At 41.4% G+C, this 27,709-nt stretch overlaps 1 pseudogene; it reads left to right on the plus strand.

Moving 5' to 3' along the window:
• The window catches only part of LOC131244135 (cytosolic sulfotransferase 1-like), a 76,243-nt pseudogene that overhangs the window by 8,599 nt on the left and 39,935 nt on the right, over positions 1-27,709 (plus strand).

Below are 27,709 nucleotides of genomic sequence, written 5' to 3' on the forward strand. Positions count from 1 at the left end.
AACCGCTCATGCAGGTCCCACCTTGATGTTTGTGCTTAATCCACGCCGTCCATCCCATTCAGGGGATCATTTTAGGCGTTGAGCCTAAGGATGGGACTAATCCAATTTTTTGGTGGGCCAGAGCATACGAAAACAACTTCTTTACCGTCAAAAATCACCCTACCGTCTCTGTACTTCGAAAAATACCCAATGTTGGGCTCGTTGGGTTTGTTTTGAGACCCAGCAATTGATAGTTGGGACGGATCCACCTGATGTGGGCCCCGCACTCGAAAAACCCCAAGATCAGGAATTTCAAATATATATATATATATAAGGGCAGCGCCCGCTGCCAGCGCTGCTGCTGCTGCACTGACGAGCGGGCGGACAAGATGCAGGGACCCACGGCTCCATCCGTGGGCCCCACCATGATGTATATTTTGTATCCACACCGCCCATTTGGTGGGCCACTATCTTGACGTGGACCCCCTCTAAAAATCGGCCAATCCAACGCTCGGCGGCCCACATCACAAGAAACAAGTGTGAATTGAACTCTACCATTGAAACCCTTTCGGGTCCCAAAAAGTTCCGGATCAAGCTGAAATTTGTTGTTCCCCTTCACCTGGCCCGTGTGACCTTATGAAGCGGATCGGATGGAAGATAAACGCTATGGTGGGCCTCACATGGGACCCACGATGATGCATGTGTTACATGCCCACCGTGCCCAGCACCGTGGAGGGGCTGCTTGATGTATGTGTTCGTCCTCACCGTCCTGGGCGGTGGGACCCCTCCCTGCTGCACGTGAATGTGCACGTGTGTATGCATGTGGGTGTGTGTGCACGTGTGTATGCATGTGGGTGTGTGTGCACTTGTGTGAGTGTGTGTGGATATACATACATACATATTTATATATATATATATGTATATATATAACATTATATTATTATTATATATAATATTGTATATATTTACATATATTAATATTATATATAATATATATATATATGATGGTGGGCCTCTATGGGCCCCACCATGATGCATGTGTTGCATCCAAGTTGTTCAACCATATGGCCGTTGTTGAGGCCCACTTGATGTGTACTTGTGGCCGTTGTTGAGGCCCACCTGGATGTGTATTTGTGGCCATTGTTGAGGCCCACCTTGGTATATACATAAGGCCCATGTGATTCGACCCATTTAACGTATTTAAAGGCCCATGGGTTATGGCCCATTGCAATGTACATAAGGCCCACTAATGCGGCCCACTTGATAAGGCCCATATGAGATGGCCCATTTGATGTATCTGAGAACTATGGGTCGAGGCCTAATGAGATGTATATTGGTCCATTGCAATGTGTGATTTCCTATGGTTTGTGTAATGGTACTTTATGGCGGGCTATGCCTTGGGAACAATGTTGGTTTGACGTCCACATTGTAAGGATAATGTTGGTTAAATGTCCGCATTGTCACACTCCTTAAGGCCCACTGATAGGTCCATACTTATACTCTGCAGGCCGTCTAGGCCCATCTCTGTGATACGCAGAGCCCATCCCTATATGCATGTTTAGTATAGATCCATGATTTATTATCATACGCATCATATGTATGACTGGTATGAGGAGTGATTGATCATAGCATATGCCTTCGGGCAGACTGTTACGAGCTCCCTGATAGGCGGAGTTGCCCTGCATGAGCGCATGGTTTACGCAGGACTATTGCATGACTGGTAGTGTGACTCATGCACTTGCATTGTGTGATTGTAGTTACTGTATGCCCTAGCGACACCAGGGCCATAGCCTCCACAGACACATCGTGGGTGGCTGGATTGGATACCGAAAATGTTTGGTTCTAGCATACGGGCGCCATAGATGTCCCTGGGTGAAAATCCCTAAACCCGATGGTACCAGAGGATGACTCCAACGTCGAGACCGAGTGGATATACGAGCGCATGAGGGCCGAATACCAGGAGGCCGCGTCTCCCACTGTGTCGTGGTCGGTTGGAAAGGAGTGTGGCCTTACTCGCCCGAGGGTAGGGGGCAATACTAGGCTGAGTTTGACCAGCTCGCGAATGGGTCCGCTATCGACGTGCCGGATAGGTATTGGCAGACTATTGATCAGGCGGATAGTGAGGTTTCTTACGCTCACTTGGACTGTGCGGCTAGGAGAGCGACAGTGCCATTTGGAGTGTATTGAACCCCGGTGATTATCCAGAATGAGAACTGTACTGATACATGATGAGGATTGGCATGCTTGAGTTGCATCTCGCATCGCATGGCTATGTTATGGCCGATAGCATTCATATCTTGCACCGCATAGCCTTGATACGGCTAATTGCATTCATGTGCTCATCACCATGATTCCGCATTACCTTGACCTTGCATTTTGAGCACATTTATATTGCGCACATACTTACACCACCCTCTAAGCTTTCTATAAGCTTATGCACGATTGATGCGTGCAGGTGACGCTAGGACGCAGTCGCAGCCATAGTCTCGTTGTAGTTGGAGCGTGCAGCTGAGCTTCTGGAGTTTTGCTTCTTTTGTTATATTGTATTTCCCCTTTCTGTCGCATTGTATTAAAAAGTTTTTGATCATAGTGGATTTTGTGGTGGTGTTCTTGTGCTTATTGTTTGTGGGTTATGCTTTTGTTATGCTCATTATGAATCAGACTGATGATTTGAAACCCTCCTTGTAGTATCCCAGGATCAGAACCTGGTGAATGGGTGCCGGGATCCGAGAATGGGGTTCTACGGAGGCTGTCGGCGCCGGATTCGGCAATCGGAAATTTTGTGAGCCCGGTTTCCGAGTTCGGGGCGTGACATTGTCGAGGTTGATTGCTGATACCGGTTATTGATACCGATTATGAGTATGTGACAGCATAGCATCATAATACATGCCCATACGCATCATCTACATGTTTGTTATGAGATGTGGTTGACTATTACATATGTCATTGGGTAGGTTGTTATGAGACTCCCAGATAGGCGGAGGTTATCTTACATGAGCGGACGGTATGCACAGGATTAATGCATGACTGAATTGTATGACTCATACACCTTGCATTATGTATTGTGATTATTGTACACCTTAGTGACATCAGGGTTGTAGCCTCCACAGGCACATCGTGGATGGCCAGATGGGACACCGAAAATCTGTTATTAGCATCGGGCTGCCATAGATGGCCCTGGATGAAAATTCCTAAACCCTCTTGATACCAGAGGACGCTCCAATGTTGAGACCCAGTGGATATATATGAGCGCATGAGGACCATATACTAGTAGGTCGCGTCTCCCACTATGTCGTGATCGGTTGGGAGGTGGTGTGGCCTTACCCGCCTAAGGGAGTAGGCATAGCTAGGCTGAGTTTGACCAGCTCGTGAATGGGTCTGCTATCGACGTGCCGGGTAGATATTGGCTGACTACTGGCTAGGCGGATAGGATAGTGAGGTCTCTTCCACTTACCCAGTTGTGCATTTGATAAGGCGGCAAGCTGGTGTAGAGTGTACTAGACCCCGGTGATGATCCTACAGAGGAACTGTACTGATATATGGACTTATTGAGCAGGAGTTACATATTCATTCATTTATTCATTCATTCACTATCCACTTGAGCTAGTGGTGCGTAACTATTTGTTACGTGTACCTTCTTAATGGCCATGATTTCAGTTGGGCCGCGCGACTACCTGAGATCAGGAGTTTACCACATTGAGTCTGACTATACAAATTTAGGTATGGGACTAGTTTGGATAGAAGTCCCTTGTGGTGGACCCCGAAGCTTGCAATACTACGTACTATCACCCCGACTTCACATTCCAGTTTGGTCATTCCATTCGTATCGTATATTGCATTGCATCTTCAGCACATAGCATTTGGATTACTGTCCTCGCATTGCATAGCTGATCTACATTGCTTCATCAGTATATGATATTGTTTTTATTATATTTCTGCATCGCACAGCCTGAATAAAGCTGATGGTATTTATTGGCCTATTGTATTTTCACATTATTCTGATATTGTATGATTTATGAGTTTGTCAGTATTTCCGCTTAATCTGATTACTCTGATATTGCTTACTTGGCACTTACCTTATGCATACACTTTCACCACCCACTAAGCTTTCTATAAGCTTATGCACGATAGATACGTGCAAGTGGCGTTAGGTTGCAGCAGTGTTGAGCTTGGAGCATGTAGCAGACCTCTGGAGCTTTAATTTTCGATATATGTATTTCCCTTTCAGCATTGTATTTAAATGATTGTTAGTGGATATGTGATGATGATGTTACCTTCGTGATTTAGGTAAACTTTTGATTATCCTTCTTACGAGATAAATGTATGTTGAAAAATCCTCCTTGTAGGATCCTAGGATCGGAATTTGGCGAATGGGCGCTGGGAGCCGAGAATGGGGTACTACGGAGGCTGTCAGCACCGGATTCGGTGATCAGGATTCCTGTGAGTCCAATCTCCGGGTTTGGGGTGTGACACCTTTTATGTGGGACTTTCTTGATGTAAGTGGCAAATCTGTACCATCTATTAATCTTGTCACTTAATAAGAGACATGTGGTTGAAAATTTTATTTGAAAGAAAACTCATGTGAACCACAGTGCTTTAAACCGTGAAAATTAAATGGTCACTATTGAGTATTCGTGTGGGCCACAAAAGTGTTGTTTCGAGGAGATTACCCATCTCACCCATGATTTAGATTATCATGGGAACTATCCAAAAATTAAATAAATAAATAAGTATAAAAAATAAAGTTTGATTTCCAGCGTTGAAACCAAGTGCGGTTTCTAACATCAGAAACCATCTTGGGTCATCAGATTGTGGACCCATAGTGATATATGTATTGTATCCACTCGATCCATTTGATTTAGAAGGCTATTATGGCTTAAGAGTGTAAATTTAGGACATCCAAAATTTATGCGACCGTACAGAAAAAATAATGGTAGTTGTACAATAATCATTTAGGTTATTACGGGTCCCATGAATTTCAGATTGATTAAAATTTCTTCTCAATGGTCAATACAGTGGTAGTAACCATGTAATCAGTCTAGATCCTTGTAGTCGGACCCACATAAAAAAATTGTGTTATATAAATATATATATATATATATATATATATATATATATATATATATATATATATATATATATAAATCATAACCTAAAATGATCTTTCATGACGAATGGACAACAAGGATAAAACAAAGCATCCACATGCTAAAATATGTGTCATCATAGCATGTCAGTATAAGATCCAAGCCCTCCATTTGATGGGTCATCTTATAAGATATCTAGCATTCATTTTTGGTTGAGATAGATAAGATAAACCATATCTATTAGGTATGTTACCTTCTAAAACCTAAGCATCACTCTCATTTATGGCCTTAGTAATCAAAACAAATCAAATGCTTTATGAACTTGATTTTTTTTAATATTATGGTATAGTACATATGGATTATTTATAAGTATTCTCTATTCTGCTCCATCAGATTTCCCCCTAAATCATCAGGTAACATGTTTCCTCTCCATATGATTAAAATAAATTGTTGTGTTGATATGATTAATTGTATTATGATTTCGAATGTATTAAATATTTGTGTCTTACATCGTTAACACTCTTGTGGGATTACCTAGGGGACAGTCCATTGTACCCACTAGAAGCCCACTATATGTGGAAGCCTGCCCAATGGGGGGATGCGGCCTTGTGTTCACAGCCCCAAGTGTAGGGTCACGATGTAGTAATAATCTCGGTAAGACTGAGGTCAAATCCATAGGGACTAATCTCGTGTATATTATGAAAGTAACTGGAATCAAAACTAGAAGAAGATCTAAATCTAGATTGGGAATAAAAGGAAGTAATTGTGAGGTATTTAATTAGAAACTTAAGAATTCAAAGGTGGGAACTAGGGTTTCCAGGGATCCACTTGCAGCTATTAAGATGTTTCCTTATTTAATTCAAGGAGCTATAATGACCCGAAAAATTTTGTGCTTTTCTTTCCTTAGTAGTTGTTTTTGGGGTAATTAGCGCTATACTCGATTGCTTGTGAAATTTGCATCAATCACTTTAAATTGGATCTGCATGACTCAAAACTTGTAGATTAGTTAGCGCTATGTTACTCTGAAATCTGGGATCCATCGCTAAATCCAGTTGTTCTGGAGAATTTTTGGAAGTTCTGGATCGGACCTGGACCGCGCGTCGAAAGTCCGATAGCGATGATCTTAGGTTGTTGCGGTCACCATGTTGGGCTTGACCATCACCTCGAAAATCAAGTCCAGATGATGTTCTGGGTCGATTTGTTTGAGTTCGGAGCGAAGAGTGTGAGAACGGTTGAAAATTTATTAAGCTTTTATGAAATTTGAGTCATGTCGCTTGCGCGATGATTTTAAGCAATCTGACCGTTGGATTCTAACCCAATTTCACCCTCTGATCAGGGAAGGTGGCCCAGGCATGTCCTTGTGCTTGTGGACCTGATCGAGATTCAGTGACCGTTGAATTGAGTGTGATCCACCACGGCTGATCTGAAGATCCAGTCGGTACGAAAACTCTGCTGGACCTAGATCCATGGTCAAAGAGCTTAAGTCCGACCTTTCGTGGTTATAGGCCCACCGGAAGTGCTTCGTTGGATAGTGAGAGGCAGGTTTTGGTTATACCCCAAGTATACCTTGGCCCTGGGGTTATTTTCATCAATAATAGGCCTATTTATAGACTTTAAAACCCTAGCTCTCATTTCCATACGAATTTCCTAACCCTACCTTAGAAAGAAAGTGGAAAAGAGAGAGAAAGTGAGAGAGAAGTTGGTGAATCATCTTAGATTCTTTCCTATTCTTCTGCATCCTTGAACCTTCACTTTGAATCGTTATTCTGACGATTCTGAGTTCATCTTTGGGTAAGTTAACCTAACCCTAATCTATGTTAGAGCTTAGAATAGTCTTGGTGTTGTTGTATCTCATTTCTATCCTTGCTTTAGGGTATTCTATCGCCGTTGATGAAGACAACTCGTCTGAAATCAGTTCAGTGTTCTTTTCTAGCTTAAGGTGCGGACTTTAAGTGTATAGGTTATGGTTTTCAAGGCTTTCAATCCCAGTTAATGATTTATTCTTGTTATGGATGAGATTTCACATGCCAAATGTCGTGTTTATATTGCGTTCCTGATATGCATGTGTTATATTGAGATTTGTGTATTCTACATGTATGTATAAAGTACCGTATGCGTATAAAATATGTATATGTGTTTGCCATGATTATTTGTCATGTATGTATGCTAGATGTATGTGTGACAACTCCTTGGTAAAAGGAATTGTCTAAATATTTGTATTTCAACATACGTCATGTATGTTGTTTTATGTATTCTAAGTGTATGTAGAAATGCCTGAATGATTTAAAGTGTGATATTTCAACCTAGTATGGGCGTTGAGAAGTGATTCTCAACTCTCCCACTAGTGTGTATGATTTCCTTCATGTAAGTTACATTCCTTGTTGTTTAAATTCAAGCATTACTTATGCTTACATTTATGTTAAGTTGATATTCTTCAAATGCTTAAGTACCATGATTTGAGTTGTTATTCCTTTACTGTTTTACATTCAATATGAATATCTATTGTAGTGTAATGTGTTTGGGACTAAGCATTAGTCTAGGAAATCGGTAATCGACCTTATCATCGTGGTTGAGGTTGCTTTCGCCACGTAGGACGTATTAGACGAACCCGAGTCGTATTAGAGTTGACGGCAGTGGTTTGGCCACGCGGAGTGTTTGCGCACTCTATGTCATTCAACCCAACATGCGCTCGTGCTAGTCGAGTTCGTCAAGTAACCCGATTGTCCGATGTATGTTCACCATGTATGGACGCTATGCTTGAATCTAGGGTACCAAACTTACCAGTGAAATCCTATTAACCATGGTACCTTGATCCGCAAAGACTCATGAGCCGGACATGGTGGTATGGGACACCTGGTCGAGCTGTCGGCCTACGCTAGGGTGACGAGCCTCTCCGTAGTGACCAGTGAGTAACTAAACTCGTGAGCCGATTATGGTGGTATGGGATACTATATTTGTAAGACCCGTGTCCTAGTCCGTACCATTCCGTTGGCTTCCGCGGTCCTTCCAGTCAAATTCCGGCAACCTTCGCACCGTATTCGGTGTTTGCGCACGATCCTAAGCCAGGTCCCGCGCACCGACGTCGGCTTGATCCGAAAGTTGTATCATAGCGATCGCGTCATCGCCGCGGTTCCAACGCCGTGACTTGCGCACCGAACCGATACCCAGGTAAGAAGATGCCGATCAGCGTTTATTCCGAAGAAACACCGCGCGTTGCGGATTTCGAGGGAATCTCTACACAATTAGTCCCACTAATTAACCATAAATGCAACCATACCTCAAAGTACTTCACCCATTCCCTCTTTTTCCAAAAGTCCACCATCTTTCCACCTCACCATTCCTCTTTTTCTCATTTTCAACCACAACCATCTCTCTTCTCCACCAATTTCAAACTAAACCATACCCCTCATCACTCCTTTCTTACAACCATCACTCCACCCATCCCTCCATCCATTATTTCTATCTCTCCCTCTCATTCTCTAGCAATTTTTCCAAATTCCATGAGAAATTTCACACATCCAACACACTCTCTCAACTTCAAGTGTGGCCCACCCTCTCATCTCCAATCTCAACCATTCATCTTTCATCAACCTCCATTAAAAGTGAAGGTAAGGAGCTAAGGAGTCCAAGGGAGCAAGGAGAAGGAAGATAAGGTGGGTGATTGTCATTATTTTAAATTTTAGGGCCCACTTGTTGGTGGGACCCATTTGGATGTATGTGATTTAATCAAGAGGGCCCATAGTGGCGGGGTTCCTCTATCTCACCGTATGTCTCTCTCTATCTCTCTCTTTCTCTCTTTCTTTATAATGGTGTGGATCCCACCAATATGTGTTACATCTACCCCGTCCATCTACATCAGACGGTGTGGCCCACTCTATTACAAGTGATGATCCACACCATCCATTGTTTGGATGGCCCAATGCTTTTTTTAAAAAAATATATATATATATGTATATACATATATGTTATATTTTATATACTATATATATAATATAATATGTATCATATATATAATATAATATCATATAAATCATATATATATATATAATATAATATATAATATATACATATATGTTGGTGGGCCACATCTACGTGGGACCCACCGTAGCAATGTGATTAGGAGTTTGGTCCAGCGTCCAGGGGACGCTGGACGTTGGAAGTGAAGTGTGTGCACTGACGTGGATGTGTACCAGCAAAAAAAAAACAAAAAGGAAAAGGGGTTAGATGCCTTTTGGGGTGGGCCACCTATGTAGGCCCCACCTTGATGTATGTGCTCAATCCAATCCGTCCATCCTCCTCTCCAGCTCATTTTAGGCGTTGAGCCGAACTTTGAGGGTAATCTGATTCTCAGGTGGGCCATACCATAAGAAATAGCGGTATCACCCTTGAAAACCACCTAGATCCCTGTATTCGCCAAAAACAGGCCGTATATTAGACTCATTTGATCAGTCTTGGACCGTGGAATCCGATGGCTGGAGTGGATTTATCCGATGTGGGCCCCACGCAGGAGTTTTTGCAAAAAAATTGATTTAAAAAAAATATATATATATCAAGGCTAGGCAGCAGCGCCTGCTGCTGCCATCGTCAGGGACGCCAGAGGGCGGGTGGACGGGCTGGATTCACGTCCAGCCGTGGGCCCCACCATGATGTGTATTTTGCACATCCACACCGTCCATTCGTTGACCATCTCCCTGGCCGTGGGCCATTCAAAAATTCAGCCTTATACGGAACTCATGTGGGCCATACTATTTAAAATCATGTGAATACATGTCAAAACATATAAAATCACTTGGTGGGGCCTACCTGAGTTTTGAACGTTGCTGAAACTTGGTCTGTACCGTCAGTGAGGTGGGACTCACACAATGAATGGGCTGGATTTGTGAACCACATTTCGGTGGGCCCCACATCTGCCCCAAGGTCCAATGACCTCTTCAACATGTTGGACGTCAATTAAACATTACAGTGGGCTCCCCGCCCACGTGACCGGCCCAACAGGTCAGATGAAAAAATAAGCATTACGGTGGGCCCCTTCACCACGTGGCCCTGTAAACAGGTTGTATGAAAATTAAACATTTCAATGGGCCCTTGGTCCACACGGCCCCATCAACAGGTAGTATGGAAAGTAAATATTACAATGGGCCCTATCCAGGCCCACGTGACTTTTTGAATAGATTGGATGATAATAAATATTTTGGTGGGCCCTACCCTGGTCCACACGACCTTATGATCAGTGGTTGGAAAATAAACATTATATCAGGCCTTAGGCAGGGTGGAAAACAAGCATTATGGTGGGCCCCGCTTATGTATGTATTGTAAACCACACCCTCCATTAGTGTGGGCTCTATCATGATGCATGTGTTTCATCCAACAGTCCAACCGTTTGGAGATAAATTAAGGCCCACTATGGAGGCCCATATTCATGCATTGGTGGTCCTTGTCAAGGCCCACCTTGATTTGTATTAGGGCCCATATCCTGAGGCCCACTGTGATGTATGTAAGGCCCGTGTGACTAGGCCCATGTTGATGCAATTTTGGCCCGTCATTGAGGCCCACCTTGATATGTATTTGTGAGACCCATGTATGAGGCCATTTGATGTATTAGAGGACCATGGGTTGAGGCCCAATAAGATGTATAAAAGGCCCATTGAAATGAGTGATTCGTGGAAGGCCATTCTTTGGGAGCAATATTGGTTTGATGTCCACATTCTGAGGATAATGTCAGTTAAATGTCCGCATTATGATTCTCCCTAAGGCCCATTAATAGGCCCATACCTGTAGTATATAGGCCGTCCAGGCCCATCTTCATTTTGATCAGAGCCCATCACCACATAACATGTTTAGTATAGATCCATGGTTCATGATCATTCGCATCATATGTATGCCTGATGTGAGGAGTGACCGATCATAGCATATGCCTTTTGGGCAGACTGTTTATGGGCTCCCTGATAGGCGGAGTTGCCCCATATAAGTGCATGGTACATACAGGACTGTTGCATGACTGATAATGTGACTCATGCACTTGCATTTGTGTGATTATAGTTACTATATGCCCTAGCGACATCAGAGTCATAGCCTCCACAGATACATCGTGGATGGCAAGATTGGAGACCGAAAATATTAGCTTCTAGCATACGGGCACCATAGATGTCCCTGGGTGAAAATTCCTAAACTCGATGGTACCAGAGGATGACTCCAACGTCGAGACCGAGTGGATATACGAGCGCATGAGGGCCGAATACCAGGAGGCCACGTCTCCCACTGTGTCGTGGTCGGTTGGAAAGGAATGTGGCCTTACTCGCCCGAGGGTAGGGGCCAATACTAGGCTGAGTTTGACCAGCTCGCGAATGGGTCCGCTATCGACGTGCCGGATAGGTATTGGCAGACTATTGGTCAGGCGGATAGTGAGGTTTCTTACGCTCACTTGGACTGTGCGGCTAGGAGAGCGACAGTGCCATTTGGAGTGTATTGAACCCCGGTGATTATCCAGAATGAGAACTGTACTGATACATGATGAGGATTGGCATGCTTGAGTTGCATCTCGCATCGCATGGCTGTGTATGGCCGATAGCATTCATATCTTGCACCGCATAGCCTTGATACGGCTAATTGCATTCATGTGCTCATCACCATGATTCCGCATTACTCTGACCTTGCATTTTGAGCACGTTTGTATTGTGCACACACTCACACCACCCTCTAAGCTTTCTATAAGCTTATGCATGATTGATGCGTGCAGGTGACGCCAGAACGCAGTCGCAGCCATAGTCTCACTGTAGTTGGAGCGTGCAGCTGAGCTTCTGGAGTTTCGCTTCTTTTGTTACATTGTATTTTCCCTTTCTGTTGTATTGTACAAAAAGTTTTTGATCATAGTGGATTTCGTGGTGGTGTTCTTGTGGTTATTGTTTGTGGGTTATGCTTTTGTTATGCTCATTATGAATCAGACTGATGATTTGAAACCCTCCTTGTAGAATCCCAGGATCGGAACCTGGTGAATGGGTATCGGGATCCGAGAACGGGGTTCTACGGAGGCTGTCGGTGCCGGATTCGGTGATCGGGAATTTTGTGAGCCCGGTTTCCGAGTTCGGGGTGTGACAATATTCGTGCTGTCGGCCTACATTGATTGGTAACGAGCCCTTTGTAGTGACCTCGAGCATGCCTGGATACCGCATTGAAGTGACGAGCCTTGGTGTAGTAACGAAGGTATGATAGGCGTGCATTGATTGGTGACGAGCCCTTTGCTACGACCTGAAATTATATGATCATATGAGATGCCTAGGATTGACGACCCTAGAATGGATCATTGTTTGGATGGTGATATGAGGAAGGTATCTTAGCTTCCCAATCCTGATGTATGAAAAGGACTAATAATAACTTAGTAATCATATTCATGCACCGCATTTGCATGTGCTTTGTAGATGTGGCGCACTTTGAGGTGGTGTCATGCGTAACGTAAGATGAAGACGCTGAGGGTGTATGCGTGAGGGCACGCATCATTCTGCATGCATCCCTGCATTAACAAGAGTACTTAGGACTTGTTTAATTGTTCTGCTTTATCATTACTGCTTGATTGAACTAATAACATGTTAACCTATGCTTTATTGTTCCACTGAGTTGATCACTCACTCCCACGTTTTGGGGCGGTGTTAAACACCCACCAGACTCTTTCTTAGCTGATGATGTTGCAGATGTTGAGGCGACTTCTGAGGCTGAGCGGGAGATGGATGATGATGAGGCTGCTTTCTCTTATATGCAGTTTTCAGACGGGTTCTAGCGAGCGTTGTTCTAATGCGCGGGATTCTGGGATTATTTTTGAGATTTAAATGATGTAACTTGATACTTGTAATTTTGATAGTAACACTTACATTACGACCTGGTATGTATATGTACTTCAGGGATTTGCACTTGTACACATATATTTCTATAAGTCTTCTGCTTGCTTTCTTCACTTATCCTTGAATTATATCTGTGCTTTGGCTTAATCTATTCCATGTTTTATGCACTAATACAGACAACATACATCCATCATTAAATATGTTGCATAAGTGATGTTTTGGAACTCAGGAGCTGAGTTATGCTCGACCCCCGAATTTCAGGGCGTTACAGGAGCACAATTGGAATTGGAGTCCTCTCCTATCCAGTTAGAAGATATATCAATAAGATCAATCTGAACTTCCATTGAGCTAATTCTCAATGGATAAGAGTTGTAAGGATTGGAAGCGATTCCATCACCAAACCATGCCCTAGAGACAATGACAAACAACAGGATATACCAATCCCACAACCGAACATAGAAAAATTGTGAAGGTTAGAAGAGATTCCATAACCCAACCATGTCCAAGGGACGATGGTGAAGAACAAGATTTATTATCTTCACAATCTCAAATCAGAATAAGAAGATACTCAAAGTTATTACAGATCTATTATAATTTGAGTCATAACAAACCATTAAAAATTAAAAGTATTCCTTAAATGTCAAATTAGAATCAAAGATGTTCAACAAGAACAAGAATCAAACAAGAAAACGATCTCAATCATGCTACAAGCTTCACCCCTTAGCCCTAGCTAAAGGATTTAGCCAACCATTGACATGATTGGATCTAAAATCCTCAAAGAAAGCATTAAAAACTAAGAAGAAGAGAAGATGAAACTCTTGGATGACGGCTCCACCCCTTTGCTCTGCTTCTCAAAACCCTAGATATCCTAAAAATCACATAAAAACCTATATTTATAGCCTTCACTATGCAAAAATGCAAAACTGCCTCAAATTTACGTAGTCTGCGTAACTCTGTGTAACTCGTTCGATGACATCAAACAACCTTCGATGTCATCGAAGGGTCTTCAAATTCCACAAGTCGCTCCTTTACGCACTGCGTAACTTTTTCACACTTCGTAAGTCCTTATGTCATCGAACCTTCCTTCGATGTCATCGAGAAGTCCTTCGATGCCATCAATAGTTCTATTTATATTATGATATTTTCAAGAATCCTTGATATGTGCATACATGCGACTGTACCTGTGTAAGTGTGCCAGAACAGCACATGTGTGCGACTGTACCTTTATGTAAGTGTGCCCAGCTGCACATGTGCGTACACACCCCCATATGTGCGAGAGTGACAGCTCGTATGTGTATGACTGAGCCCCTACACCCACGTGCCACCATAGACGTGGGAACCCATGCGAAGAAGTGTGTACACTTCTTGTGGGGAGGGCTTGGGCCTCAACCTACCTAATTTTTCACATGGGCTTCAATCTAAACCTAACCCATAGGTCCATGGCCCATTTTACCTACTCCACTTGGATCTATTTCTTACTTTACACCTAACTAGCTCTTACATCAACTTCACTCACTTCCTCTCCTTGCCACATCAGCCATATACAACTCACATGCATGATACCTCACCCCCCATGTACCCCACATACATGACATCTTGCTAGCCACCTGTAACACCCTGATTCTCGGAACCCAAATACACTACTCATTTTCTAAAAGCCCGAGTGTTAGCCTTTAACGGTAGCTCAAATATCATGTACTTTTTTTTCATCAGAGTTAATAAACTAGTGGAGTATAAGGAAATCGAGTATAAGAGGGAGTCCAAATATACATAACCAAGATTTCAAGTGGTTACCCAAAAACTTATATAAACCTGTAAGTGCTATAGTTTATATCCCTGTCTGTTGTCAAATTTGTGGTGCCAAAATCACTGTTATGTTATATATATATATATATATATATATATATATATATAACTTGAATAAGTGAAGCTCTCTCAAGGATCAACATTCATGAACAAGCTAAGCTTACAAAAAGCAAGCTCACAAGACCCTTTGACTCAAGCTGCAAGACTTCAAGAATAGTACAAAGCAGTTGGTAAAGATCTCAAGACCCTTTCAAGATTAAGCTATATCAAGGTTGATCTACATCAAGACTTCAAGACTGATACTTCAAGGTCACTTGTTCCTAATGTTTCAATGTCCATACTTCTTGATTGAGGTTTGATTGACCATAGGTTGACCTTAGAAGTAGGTCATTTCGGATACATAAACCGAATGTTTATTTTACATGTGATTGGTCTGTTCTTCGACTAGTCCTAGGTCTTCTTCGACTAGTCCTAGACTTGCTTCGACCAGTCTAAGAAATTCCTCGATCAGTCGTGAGTTTGTTACAAATTCCGGATGAAATCTGTTAGGCTTCGACCAGTCTAGGAATTTGTTCGACCAGTCGTAGGTGACCTACGACCAGTCGTAGGAAAGCTTCGACCATTCGTAGAACGGTCAAAGCATATCCCACCGGATTTTTCAAATATCTGTTGTTGCTTCGACTAGTCGAAGAGCTCTCTAGACCAGTCGAAGACCCGATCTTCTCACCTATAAATAGTGCACGAATCTCAGAAGAAATCATCGAATTAATTAATCTATTCAAGCCAATCTTCGTCGAACTTCTGAGAGATAATTCTGTGCTCCATCTAAGCTAAGTGTGCTTATTTAATATTCTCTTTCCTTAGCTTTATTTAATTGATTTTGTTTCTGCTATTCCAATCTAATTTGATAAGAGGAATTGTTATTCCCTTTCTTTGGAATCAAAATCAATTAAGGCAAGCCCTATTTGGTTTAATTTAAAATCTATTAGAATTAGAACCATTAGAGTACTGGATTTTGAACTTGGACATTCCATCATCTACTCTGATTTGGTTCTACCGGGCTGCTACATCGAAGGAGATAATCAGGTATTTTACATTTAATTGTAAATTCCTTTTTGTTTTGGTTTCTTTCAAGATTTGCCAGAAAAATCTTGTTATATTGGTTATCTGAGGAGAGCCAGGAAAACTCAGAAGTGGGGTTTTTTAATTGTGTAAGCCCACAGACAAAGACACAATTGTAAAGGTTTTGGGTGAACCTGGGAAAACCTATTTTTAGTGAACGCTAATATCCCCTGTGTGAGGATATTAGGAGTGGAGTAGCATTTTGTGTGGCTGTTGTTTAACAGTTGGTGAACACACAGGCGAACCACTATAAACCCTTGTGTTGTGGTTGATTGATTTATTTTTCTGATCTTTAAATTATTCTTTTGTGGGGTGTATGTATGGTGGTGAATGTTGTAATCATTTAATTCAAGCATTGTGAGAATGTTGTAATAGTTTAGAATTTATTTTCTGCTATTCCTTTATCGCTTGATTTTTAATTTCATTTGAAAGTTGTTCCAGCAAGGTTGCCCTGCCATTTTTATGGTGTATGGCTATCCCTAGAACAATACATTTGTGATTGCAATTTATTTCAATTCTATTTGTATTTATTTTTTGTATTCCTCTTCGGTTTGAGACTTGATACAAAGATCTTTCTAGAAATAAGGTTGTCCTACCATAAACTCTATTTTTGGTGTAAGGTTGTCCTTAGAACAACGTTTGTATCAACCTCTCAAGATCTGAATTTTGAGGTTATTTTAATTTACTGCATTGTGATTTACTTTGGCTATCATATTGTGTTTAATTCTGCTGTTTTAAGTTTTATTTGGCATTGTCCTATTCACCCCCCCCCCCCCCCTTCTAGGACATATAGCTTGGCCTTTTCAAAACCAATGTCTCATAACTAAAGATTGAATAACCAAATAGTAAAAGTAGACTAGAAATTAGAGCCGCGTAGCCATTGATCTCTCTATGCGACACACTAAAGTCAACTCGTACGTCATCCACATATCCTGCACACTGAATATGGTTTGATAGCATTAATGGTTATCCCAGTGAGGTATACCCCCAAGATTTATCATATCATCAAGATAATTAAGCATATTTACTAGGAATAGTGTATGACAAATATTTCACAAAGATTTTCATAAAAATCAGCTAAGGTTCATTAGATACACATTCATTAAATAAATTTCACAAAGATAATCTTATTTATATCTATGGATGCATGCACATGCTCACAAACCTGGGGATGCACATCCAGCTGGTAAAAAGTGGCCCAAGGAGAACTAGTCACCTGAAAAAGTACTTAAAGGTACGCCCAAAGAGAACTAGCCACCAGGAAAAGACTATGCAATGAGGTCACCCAAAGAGAACTAGCCACCCGAAAAAATACTCAATGATATGCCCAATGAGAACTAGCCACCCAGAAAAGACCATGCAACGAGGACACCCAAGGTGGACTAGTCTCCTAGAAAAGTACTCAAATGTACACCTAAGGAGGACTAGGCACCCGAAAAAGTCCATGCAATAAGGACACCAATAACGATATGAATGCACAAAATAATAATTTACGATCACTCGGTAAAATACTCTATGGTACAACCCATAGTGATTCAAGAAAAGCCCCATGTCTTACATCGACCATCCGATAAAGTCTGAATGCCATGAAAATGCATGATTAGCCCAACCATTATTATTTCAATTTCAAACAATCATTTTAAGGAAGCTCAAAGGTCGGGGGTTTGTCACCCAACATAGGCCAACAACTCAGGCATAGTATCCCATTCCACCATCCCTGGCTCATGAGACTAACAAATAGGATGTTTAAAGATAACCTACTTAACTAATGGCCAATTATAGTTCTACAAGTGGAACTTACCATCGCAAGGTTATACGAAAACGGTTCATTAAAGCCACATAGGGCAAATATTACATCAAGCCGCATAAGGAAAAAAATCCATCCCAAGGATGTGATAAAAAGGGATTTTCTCAAAAGCCACTTAGGCAACAAATGATTCATAAGATAGTATGTAACACCCCATACTTTTCAGTACTCGGGTGTTACCATAGGAAACTAATTAGCAGGCATGTGTGGGAACACATATAACCCACACCGCTAATCACCTCTTAATTAGTCACAATTTCACCATCTTAATTGCCTGAATTTTGGTTAGGACAACCTATAACACAATTGTAAGGTCAGAGGTCAATCCACCTTAAATTAACTCTAGATCGCTCATGGTAGGGTTGCGTCATAAACGATCAACCTGTGATCTGAGCCAAAAGTTGAAGTTTTAGTATCATATTCATTTGATTGCAAAGATCAATCAAACCTAAATTTTTATCCTAAATAAATGCATATAATCTTTCAATCCAACTGTGAGTTAGGCAACTCATTTGATCAACCTTTAGATCAATCCACAAGGAGTAATCTTCATCCGTAGTTAGGCTATCCAACCATTGACTCTTAGGATGGACCATCATGCCATACTGAAACTAAACTACAAATCACTATAATCGGGATCAAACCCATAGATTAACTAATCAACTAATCCATAACTAGCAATGAAAGCTATCCAACCTTTAGATTGATATGGATTAACAATTCAAAACTAATAAGACCGTGGGATTTCAAAACTTATAATTAACTATTAGGGATTATAATTAAATCATTTGTGGCCCACTTATTCACAGGATCCACCTCAAAATAGGACCCAATATCATCAAGTAATTAGTTGTGTGAACTGATCCAAGGCCATTGAGCGATTATTTAAACCTCAAAATCAGCCATTGAATCTTGAGATCATCTAATGGTTTAGATTACGAACCTATTGAATCACGAGCTTGACCATCTGACCATCCATAGTGGACCATAAAGCATCCCGATCACTCAGGCAATTTTCTAGGACTCTTTTGATCATTGGAGCATGGATTGAGATCAATCCAACCGCTAGAATGATAAAAGCCAATAAAGGAAGGTAAAAATCACTTGGTATGGCCCACTTGAGCTTTGTAATCACCTGATCTTTGGTTAAAGTCTATACTAGGGCCCATCAAGTGGTATGAACAGAGTGAATTTCCCACAGACATCACCGTGGACCCCACCACCGATCCCGAGGGTGCACGGTGCGTGTGCACAAGCAGTGTACTAGACTAAAGAGTCCGGTCAAAACCAGCAATTTTTGAAAGAAGGAAATTCACTTCTTTCTTTCCCACTCCCTGTTCCTTTCAAACGACCGGACGATGTCCGTTTGCATCGATGGGAGCTCACCATCTAGTCCCATCCTCACAGATTTGACCCGTCCATTTGATAGAGGACCCACGTGCGCCCAAAACCTGTTAGATTTCACACTATTCCACACGTGTGCATGCACACGATTATCGCTGCAAACAGGTCTCGAAAACACAACGTTTCTGAAAATGGAAACCTGTCTTGCTACTGCTAACCTGGCGATCCATGTGAGGAGAAATCCTCCAATCCTAGCCTTCCATTTAGGCCTATCTCAGCTGTCCATTCTAGCAGTGGTTTAGGGTTTCCTTACACAACAAAACCAAACCAACCGTTTTCTTCTCCATCCAAAAGCACCACCTAAAGCTCTTCTAACCTTTGATTTCTCTCCTCCATGAGTTCCTTAGAGCCAGTCCAAACTGTCCATGATGGTCGGATTGAAGAGAAACACCACCGTTTGGAAACTGCCATTAACGGCGGAGCTTCTTCCTCACTCGGTGTCACGCCGCACCACTCCGAGTTGCAGCAAATTGGGGAGAGTTCAGGTTGGGGCAAAACTCCTGCTGGCCAGAGGGAGAGAGTGAAGAGAATAAAAGAAGATTAAGAGAGGAAGGAGAGGAGAGAAGAAGTAGGAGGCACTGGTAGAGAAGATGCCATTAATGGTCGTCTTCTTCCTCATTCGAAGTTGGGTCAAGCCCGCTAAGTTGGGCCACATCTGAGATGAGTCCAGCCACCTCTAGACGTTCTAAAAGCATTATAGAAGAAGAAGAGAGTGAGAGAAGTTTTGAGTGGTGGTAGTGCACCACGTCAAGTCGAGCCGAGTTATCATGGCAGAAGCTTACCAATGAGCTGCTCGTTGCTCGTTGTTAGTCCAAGATCGCCGACTCGGCTATCTTCACCGAGTCGAACCGGGATGGTAAGTGTTGGTCTGGTTTAATCCAACCCCCATGCTGGACGCGTTTGGCAGAAAGAAAAAGAAAAATAATGAAGAGAGGCAGGGAGAGCGTGTGCTTGTGGTGGCTTCATGTCACTCCACCAAAGCGAGCTGAGCAGTTATTGTGGAGTTGGCTAGGACGAGTTGCTCTGAGTCACGATTAAAGCCAAGCTGAGCATGGTCGTTTGGTTGCTTCTATTGTACCTTCAATAGATGGGAATTAAAGAACAGGAGGAAGATAGAGAATGAAAAGGAAGGAGGAGACCTGTTGACTGGGTCCTTCCTCAGCCAACTGAATTAACTCGATCGAAACTTGTCAAGTTTGGCTATCTTAACTCATTGTCAAGTCAAGCTAGGCTGAGTTGATTGAGTCCAACTGCTGGACATGGGTTTTCAGAGAGAGGGAGAAGGAGAGGATGAAAGAGGAAAGAGGAAAGAGTAAGGAAGTGAGTCGACTCACTATTAACTTGGGGTGTCTCGACTCACTACTGAGTCATTAAGTTGTGTCTAGGTCTTTCCTGGGTAAAAGGAGAAAGGGAAGAAAGGAGGTAGGGGAGAAAGAAGATGGGCCGCGAGTAAAGTGGTGGCCGTGTCGGGTTGCTAGAACAGATTGGGCTTGGAAGTTCAACTCGCCGTTGAGTCGACTTATGTGGGTCAGTTCTCTCTCCCAAAGTAAATTGCTTGATTCATTATTGTCATTGGTGTTATTATAATTATTGCAGTTATCAAATACGGTTAGCTATTATCAGGTAATTTATGCTAGTACTAGTTACTATAAAACTACAACTATTGGATGTTAGATATTAGTATTTATTTATCATTCCCAAAAATTATCATTAATAATAGATCACACTATTTATTATTATCATAATAATCATTACTATCATGATAGCTAATATCAATTATATAGTTAATGCTAATGACAGTTTTGCGATTAACATTGCAATCAATTGTACATTAATTAGTGTTCAAATTTTAAAATATAAGCCTATAATTAAACTCTAAGATGGAGTCTAAACCTAGGTGATGCAAACCCTAGGTTATAATCTAGACCATAGATAGTTTTATAAAACTTTGATCTAACCACAAAATCTATAATTTGTGGTAGGCTTCAACTCTAAAGGCACACACGTTCCCCAACAACTCTTGTATGCAATTAAACTCGCAAGGTGATGATTTCTTCCCCTTAAGCTTTCCATTTCCAAATTAGTTTAAGTAATAGTCCTTATTAAGAATCACAATTGTTATCTCATAGCATGCAACCTCTTATCAATTCTTAAGACATAATTTATATCCGACTTATGGCTGATAATTGTGAATCATGATTACATGCGATAGTTACTTACATGATAGCTCTCATTTTAATTTATAATTCACATCAAGACCTATTGTGATTATTGTGCTTAACATATGTTTGTCATGCTATAGCTATATGTTTTACATGAATTGTCGTAAGTCATTATGGATCTATATTCACCATACTTACTAGTGGGTAAGCCCTCTTGTGTATGTGAACCCATACTTAGGATGTAACAAGATGGAGTGTGGAATGGGATGGAACCTCGATTGGAGGGTATGTGGGACATGAAATATTAATTTAGGATTTACCATCCATAGGTCATATGGATTGAGTGGCCTAGAAATGATCTCTTTAACCGCTCTGGTTTAATCTTATCTGACCCCTTTGCCATTTCGATTTAATGTACCAAGCACCCTTTTACTGCTGCGATTTAACGTCTGTCCCATGTTTTGGTGATTGCCTTGCGTGCCTTCGATGGCCTATAACCATGTGATGGAAATCTCTACTCATTGAATTTGATTGCCCACTGGTCGACGGGCATCCATTAAACATCCTAAGATAGGGAAACCTAATGAACCAGGGATGATAGCATGGGACACTATACTCTAGCTGTCGGCCTATGCTGGGTGACGAGACCCCCGTAGTGACCACTGAGTTATTTAACTTGGCTGATTGTAATTGGAATAATAATAATTTGGCTAATCATGCATTCATAGTATATTGGTGATGATGGGTGGTTAATTTTGGATGTTGTAGCACATGCCCTTAGGCTTAGTGGGGTATTGTTTCCCTAGCTCCCAGACCATCGACTATCGGCCTATTTTGATGACTTGGCACCATGTTGTACGAGATATGCTATGCTAGTGACCAGTCTTTTACATGGGTGACGAGCCCAAGTCCGACTGGATGAACATTCCCAGGTCGATGATTGCATGGGTGACGAGCTCAAGTCCGACTGGATGAGCATCCTCAAGTCCATGTACATTCACGCATCCATTATTTAAAAAAGCTACATCATGTATTGTTTTGAATGCCTTGTTATTTTTAACTATACTTAGCTAAGACGGCAGTGTGTAATCCTGAGGAAAATTCACACTGAGTTGGCCACTCATCCATCAAATATATAACCGTACAGGTAACACAGGTGGCTTAAGTGATATTCAGGTTTAAACTGATGAGGAGCCTGGTGTAATTATCAAGGAAGCATGGTTGTACCTGCCAAGAGGAGCTGCGTAACTTTACGGCTTATGTTTAAATGCATTTTAATATTTCTCATGTTTTGAATTTTATAAATCTTGTATTGTTAATATTAAGACATTGGTTTATATAAGTCGTTATGAGCAACCTTTTGTATATTCTAAATGTAAATGTAAATTTTTCTTTATACTAACTTGTCCATTCTACGCTAATCTGCTAACTCTGAAAGATAAAGAAAAAAAATGTATGGAATTTAGTTCTCTATAGGTTAACGCTCGGGTTTTTGGGAAACAAGTCGTATACTCAGGTCCTGAAAACACGAAGCGTTACATAGTTTTTCCACCATATAATTTCAATTTCATTTAATCATTTCACAAATGGCCACTAATTCAAGGACCTTTAAATACACCATACAGTAATCACAAGCTCATCTATATGAAATGTTTCACTTAAACTAGGATAGAGAATTTGTGATCTATAGCATGTTCAAATACGTAATGTAAATCCAATGATTAATCATTTAGGAAGAATTCACTCAAATATAATCTAAAATTCATCATCATTTTTACTAAATGCTAAATTAAACAATTAATGGAATAAATGAACTAGGATAATTATTATGATGTAGAAAAGCTTGAAGGTAATCCTCACCTCTCAAATCATATCTACCTTTCAACACTTGTTGGAATTTGCTCACACACTTTAGGATTGGATCCTATCATGAATTGCCAAATGGTACAGTTAGATCCAAGCTTACACCATATCTATGGTTAAAATCATAACTTAGGTCTTAGGTTTAGGGTTTCTTCCTAGAGTTTTGGTCTAGGCCTAGATTTTAACATTTGTACTATGATTGATGTACAATTAAGTAAAATGTTAATAATGTGGGTAACTTCAAAATAATTATTATCATAACGATATAATTAATATTAACTGACATGGTAATAATAACCATTACAATGGTAATGATAATATTATAGAATGATGAATAAAATACTAATACTTAGTAATTAAAATTTTCTTCATAATAACTAATATTATCATGAATAGCCCACTAATGGCTAATAGTTTATTAATCATAATAACTATAGTAATGACAAATAATGGTAACTCAAAAAATCTAATTTGGGGAAGACAAGTTGACTCACATTAGTCGACTCAGTAGCTCTACTCGGCGATTCGACTCGTCAACTCCCCCAACTTGCCTTCTTCATCTTCTTTCTCAAATCTTCTTCTTCTACTCTTTCTATTGTCTCATAAGGCCCAAACCCAAGCCAAGTTCGAACTTGGCCAACAACTCAGCCGAGTTGACTCGGTTTCAACAACTCAGCCAAGTTGGCATAGTTGGAGCAACCACTGCCCAATCTGTCTCCCTCTTTCTCTCACGCTCTTCTCTTTTGCTCTCCCATTCTTTCCCTCTCTCCCTACTGGAACTCCAGTTAGACCCAGGCTAGGCCCACGCCTAACTCGACCCAGTTGACTCGGCAGCGAGTCAGCCCAATCCTCTCCTCCTCATTCCTAACTCCTTCAACCCACATCCAGTAGAATCTGACTCGATCTGACGTCTTCCTCTCCCTGACTCTTCTTTTCTTCCTTCTTCTCCTCTGTTTCTTCCCCTTTTTCTTTATCATTTCTCTTTTCTTTCTTTAGAAGACAAACCCGACGGCCCAAACTCTGAAATACCTAAGAATCTGCAAACCCAATGACTCACCGAGTCATTGCTCTCACGCCTGGAACCCAACTCAGTGCGGCACCAAGTGGCGAACTCGCCATATGCTCTCTCTCTATCTCTCTCTTCTTTCTACTTCTCTCTTTCTCTCTCCTTCTGCAACATATGTTCAATGCTACTGAACCAGACTCGACTGGCAGTAGACTCACATTATGACTCGTCCAAACTCGGACTGCATCTCCAACACCTGCATCCTCTCGCTTCATCTTTCGATCCTCTTTCTTTATTTCTCTTTTCTTCCTTCTCTACTGGAGGGACTTGAGATGCTGGACTCGGCCCTGGTTTTGTAGCGACTCAGACCGAGTCAACTCTACTAGGTGCGGCAATAGAAGCGGCAACTTCTCTCTCTCTCTCTCTCTCTCTCTCTCTCTCTCTCTCTCTCTCTTTCCATTTTTAGAAAGGATGCCCTAAAAGTAGCTATTTACAGTCTCCCTAAATCTGATTCGAGAACCATCCAACACAACTAATCTAGAGATTAATTATAGATTTTTAACCCACTAATTGGCAACTCTATTTAACTCTTACCACCGATTGCATCTTGATCAGATTGCATGGCCTTAATCCACTTACACCAATGAGTTTCTTGGATAATGGCCCACCTAAGGGTTAGCTTTGATCAAGGTTTAAGGGCCCAAAGCTGATGTGTGGTTTTCCTAGCCAATCAAGGAAGATGACCCATTGTCCATGGCCAATTTTAGATGAGGGGTACATCCCATGATTTGAGGCATATGGGTAGTGTGGATGAGTCTACTAGACACTGTGGGGTCCATATTTTGGACAGACCCACAGTTTCTTCATGGTACAAGAACTTTTCTAATTCTGCCCCGACTTCTTACGCCGACAAGATTCTTGCACAAGATCTCGTATTCAAAGCGAAGCAAGTTTTTGAAGCCCTTTATTCGACGTCCCAGATGCACAAATAAAGCTTATAAAGGCAACCAACAGCTGGGATCGTTCCAGCCTAAGAGAAGGAAAGATTCCTTCCGCTTTTTCTTAGGAAGCCCTAAAATATGGAGGAATGCATGGCTGGGATTCCTTGAAAATGAATGGTTAGGATTTGAGAGAGACTCCCTTAGATTTTCTAGCTAAGCAAATGAAATCTAGCCTCCATTTTCAGAAAATATCTCTCTCACATACTCTTCTTTCGCCCGTGGTTGTGCGCAAGAACCTAATCAACTTCATGTGGAAATTTCAGGGATTCTATGGAAATTTAGGGCCCAACACGATGGACGGCTTGGATGATGGAAGTGGGCCCTTATTTGGGGGCCATGATCAACCCTATGGATGGCTGTCTGTTTGCTGGCGAAAAAGAGGAAGAAGGAGAGGAAACTCCTCCTTTTTTTCACGATTCATTGGGTCAACATGGGTTGACCATGTTGACAGGTCTGGTGCATTGCAAGTGCACACACTGTTCGTGCATACTCACGTTAAACGTGGGGTCCATCATGATGTTCTATGCAATCCACTCCGATCACGAGGCTTCATGGGTCCCACTAGGTCATTAGACCAGATATGGGACATATCACAACTTTGGTGAGCCCTACTCAATTACTTTAAGTTCTTATTATGGATTTTCATCAACTCAATGGTTAGATTGCCCTATTAGCATGATCAAGTTGTATGTTGATGGATAAGGTGTTGCAGGCCCGACAGATGATGGATTTAATGGTTCAAGCCTTGGGACTTAATGATATATAGTCCACTGCAACGTTTATACTTTGAATCAATGATTGGATTGATTCAAAATCATTTGTTAACGGCCCTAGTGGCTCTACTATCCATCCATGTGAACCTTAATGTTTGACTAAACATTTAGATTGTTTAATTAGTGTGATTAGGTGGTGGATCACTTTACGGGAGGTTGTTGGTCAGATGGACTGTATATTTGATGACAAGTCTCGATATTAAAATGAAAGGTTTAATTGGTGCATGATTGAGTTAAATGCTAATATCGATGTCGATTGCCTGATTGGACCCACTCTATGATTACGATGAGAATTGATCAAGTTGATTTAGGACCAAGTTTAGAGATTGGTTTATGTTTGTAATTGTATCGATTATTGGTTGGATCACCATTGTTGGTGTAGTCTTAGGTTAAAAGGTCAAGGGTCAATTCAAAGTACCTTGCAAATACGTGGTGGGTTGTTTAGTCTGAATCTAATGGTCAAGATGGATAGATTGTGGGTTGCTAGATGGAGGTGTGTGACATAAATTAAATGTGTTCCCACACATGTATATACATATTTAGGCTTCAATGGTAACACCCGAGTATAGAAAGTACGGGGTGTTACACCACCTCACCCACACCTCCCTTTCAACCAATACATGCACTCCACCCAATCTAACCCTAGTTAGTTAAGTAGCCTAAAACCTAACCCTAGTTAATTTTCTACACCTAACGTTAGTTGTTAGGAAGTGGATAGTAGCAAAAGGAGAAGATAAGAAAGAAAGAAAAAAGAGATAAAAGAGAAAAGAAAAGAGAGAGAAAATAGAAGAAGGAAAGGAGAAAAGAAAGAGAGGAGAAAGGAGAGGGAAGGAGGAGGAGAGAAGGAGAAGAAGAGAGAAGGGAAAGACGAGATATGAATCCCCACCCCGGACTCATGAGCGAACTTGTGATGTAGGGAAGGACATGATGAGGTCAATCCTCATCTTCCTCCAGGAATAATTACTTCGACTTCAAACTTCCAAAAAACGTGACTTACTATAAATAGTAAACTTACTATTTATAGACTGTCATGATCTCTACTAGACTTCATGGTTTTCAGCCAAAAATGGCCTAACCATGCTATTCCCTAATTTTTCTAAGACATTTTCATGTTGGGCATGACTCCTAAAACTCAAAGGATCAAAAGTGATGATTGAACTAAAACTTACTATAAATAGTCAAACCAAAAATAAGATGGACTTTCGACCATGGATTTGATGGAATCTCACAAATACAGCATGGGCAACTAGACATATCGAGGTTAGTTGGCTAAAGTAGCTTCTCCTACCCTAAAATCATAATGGTACATCGAATAACTCATTCCGGTTTGTGAGATATGCCTGCTTTTAGGTTCTAACGGACTTATCACTTTCGCCTCCGATCAGGCCTTCTTTAGTCCATCTTTTCCATGAAAGTGTCCTCGACCCGCTCTACATCAGTCCCCTCCACTTCAAAAGAACTCGCCCTTGTGTTCTCGTCTTGCTTTGGTCCATGATACTCGTTAGGTCCACAACATTGAAAGTATGTGAAATCTCAATGTCATCCGAAAGATCAACAATGTAAACATTATTGTTGATCTTTTGGAGAATCGGTATGGGTCCAATATTCTTGTTCTTTAATTTTTTGTAGGTCCCGGTCAGAAATCTCTCCTTACGTAGATAGACCATAACATGGTCACCCACCTCGAATACATTTTGTCGTAGATGCTTATCGGCTTACTCCTTGTACTTGTCATTCGAGGCATGCAACTTGGCTTGCACATTCGCGTGAATGCCCATAATTTCGTTTGCCATATGTTCTGCTGCAATGCTCATGCCCAGAAGGTTGGGCAAAGGAACCAAGTCAAGTGTGTGGTGGAGCATTCGAC

This window comes from Magnolia sinica, chromosome 4 (assembly GCF_029962835.1).
Source record: "Magnolia sinica isolate HGM2019 chromosome 4, MsV1, whole genome shotgun sequence".
NCBI lineage: Eukaryota > Viridiplantae > Streptophyta > Magnoliopsida > Magnoliales > Magnoliaceae > Magnolia > Magnolia sinica.